The sequence below is a fragment of the Bidens hawaiensis genome, unplaced genomic scaffold, assembly GCF_021521415.1.
Source record: "Bidens hawaiensis isolate Kalapana, Puna unplaced genomic scaffold, B.hawaiensis_p1.1 tig00007885_1, whole genome shotgun sequence".
NCBI classification, from domain to species: domain Eukaryota; kingdom Viridiplantae; phylum Streptophyta; class Magnoliopsida; order Asterales; family Asteraceae; genus Bidens; species Bidens hawaiensis.
The window spans coordinates 142,919-146,024 of record NW_027491548.1 but is presented as its reverse complement, the minus strand read 5'-3'; positions in this window follow the sequence as shown (position 1 = coordinate 146,024).

Below are 3,106 nucleotides of genomic sequence, written 5' to 3'. Positions count from 1 at the left end.
TTTTATCTTGACAAACAGCGTGCTGTCGATCTTTCCTCTTTCGAACCCATTTTCAAGTAGATAATCAGACAAGGTTGAGTACCAGGCATGAGGGGCCTGATGTAGACCATATAGCGCTTTACTCAGCTTGTACACATGATCAGGAAAATCAAGGTCAGGGAAACCCGGAGGCTGTTCAACGTACACTACCTCATCGACTTTACCATTCAGAAAGGCACTTTTTACATCTAACTGGAACACCTTCATCTGATTGTGTGCAGCAAATGCCAAAAATAGTCGGATTGCCTCCAATCTTGCTACAGGAGCAAACACTTCATTGTAGTCGATTCCTTCTTGCTGATTAAACCCTTTTACCACCAGCCTCGCCTTGTTCCTTATGATTATCCCTTTCTCATCTCTCTTACACTTAAAGACCCACTTTGTGCCAATAGCATGTACATTCTTCGGTTTTGCAACTAATTTCCATACTTCCATCTTCTCGAACTGAGCTAACTCTTCTTGCATGGCTTCGACCCACGAGCTATCCTTGAGAGCCATTTGATAGTTCTTTGGTTCAATCTAGCTAATGAAGCAGGTGTACAAGCACTCATTAATGATACTCGTTTCCTTAATGCTTGTGTAAACACAGGTGTGCTCATTCAAGCTTCGTCTTGTTTGTACACCGTCAGACAGATCACCTATCACGTTCTCCAAAGGATGATTTTTGTGAATACCACTAGTCGGAACCGTACTGACTTCTAGATTGTTTTCCAAGTTCGAAGAGAGTTCATCAATTGGTGATTGATGTTGAGAGTGAAAAGTATTGTAGAATTCTTCCTCAGTAGAGGCAGCAGGAATATCTGCGGTTCTTGACGAGGAAGGATGACACTCATCGTATCGCGGACGTTGCACAATATTTTCTTCCTCATCATACAGAATAAGCAATTTTCTCATCAACTTCTGCAAAATCCAAGTAAGGCATATTAAAGGATTTGAACAGTTTATCATAGTCAAAAGCTTCAGCGGGTCCCGTGCTGGGCATTGGTGGTTTGTAACTCGTGATGTCGGTGTTACATACCACTTCAACCTTGCTGTTCGATAAATTAAAGACTCTTCTGTTGGGTGTCCCAACAACATATCCGACTAAAATACCTTCGTCGGCTTTCTCACCAAATTTAGAGTTTGTCTTTAATATCGTACATGGGGACCCGAATGGTTCGAGACCATTCAAGTTTGGCTTTCGACCATGCATAAGTTCATAACAAGTTTTGTTCAATCTTTTAATAGTTAAAACACGATTAAGGATATAACAGGCTGTGGCAACAGCTTCAGCCCAGAACACCACGGGAAGTTTAGCATCAGCCAGCATGGTTCTGGCTCCTTCAATTAGCGTTCTATTCTTCCTCTCAGCCACCCTATTTTGTTGTGGAGTATACGGGGCGCTGTACTGGTGGTCTATCCCTTTCTGTAAGCAGAACATCTCCATCTGGTATTTCTTGAACTCTGTCCCATTATCACTCCTGATGTACTTAACCTTTCTTCCCACAATATTTTCAACCTTGGTAATCAGGTTAATTACTAACTGAACCGTCTCAACTTTTGCCTTCAGAAAGTATACCCAAGAGTATCGAGAGTAATCATCAGTTATTACCAAGTAATATGATGTTCCACCTAGACTTTTTACGCTCACGGGACCGAAGAGATCCATGTGAAGTAAGTCTAGGGTACTGACTATTGAATTAACCTTCTTGGATAGATGAGGTTTCTTGTGTTGCTTTCCTTTCTTGCACGATAAGCATTGGTCTTCAAAGTTAAAATTTTTCAAGGGAACACCAAGTACAAGCCCATTCTTGACAATGTAGTTCATTTTTCGAAGATGTATGTGTCCCATTCTTCGATGCCATAATTCTGACTCAGATTCAGTTGCCTTGGACAAAAGACATGATTCTTCGGTTGTCATCTCTGTTGACCTCATATCCATTACATACGTGTTCTTTTCTCTTGGAGCTCTCATCACCACCCATGCCTCTGGTATCTTGAAACCAGGATACAGAACAATTGCTTCATTTTTAGTAAAGTGCACTGTGTACTCTTTGTCACAAATCTGAGACACGCTCAACAAATTATGCTTCAACTCCTCAACAAAATTCACCTTCTCTAACTTCATTTTACCATTTGTCACAGTTCCAATACCAGTAATTCTACCACCACTCTCTCCAGCAAAACTTACCCTACCTCCTTGAACAGGTTTCAATTCGTGTAACAAATTCTTGTTACCAGTCATGTGCCGGGAACAGCCACTATCCACAACCCAACGATTGTTTACAGTCCTGTTCAACTGTTCCTGCACAGTTAACGAAAAGATTAAAATCTGGGGACCCAAGACCTACTGGTCTTGGGTCGATTAAATCTGTTAAACGGCATCCTGTACTTTGATTGCCCAAAGGTAGTTTGAGAGTGATTTCTGTAAATTCTGAAAGGATATCTTCTTGAGAATTGACTATGAGGCCATCCAAACCTTAGTGGATTAACTGAGTTATAATTGTTGGTTTGGTTGTTAACTGGGAAAAACTGAGATCGATTTCTTTGAAATCTTGGATTAGTCCAATATCTGAACTTTGGTGAGTAAGCATTCTTACCATTATAGTAATTACTATTCATTTTATTCTCAGTTTTCGGAGGCCTAATACCTCTGAATCTCTGATTTAGAGGACAATATGCAATCAGGTGTCCTATTTGATTGCATCTGAAACAACTCCTGTGTTCAACTTTCGTCTCAATAGTTGTTTCAGATGTTGAGGTTGCATTACTATTCGTTTGTCTAACATATGGTGGGACAAACGGGTTTAGGGGAGAGTTCTTTTCAGTTTGCTTATATTCCTCCCCACGTTTTAGTAACACTACCCCTTCTTTTATCTCACTAGATTCGGATGTCTTGTCCGAATTTGATGAGACAGAACTAGGAACAGAATTCTTAACATTCGAAACAGGCTTACATGTTTCGCTTTTACTAACTTCAGGTTCTTTAATCGAAACTTTGACCGGAACTGTCTGACTAATCTCAACATCAACAGATTTCTGATTACTAGGATCATACGTATAGTTATGGTTATATGGTGGTGGAACT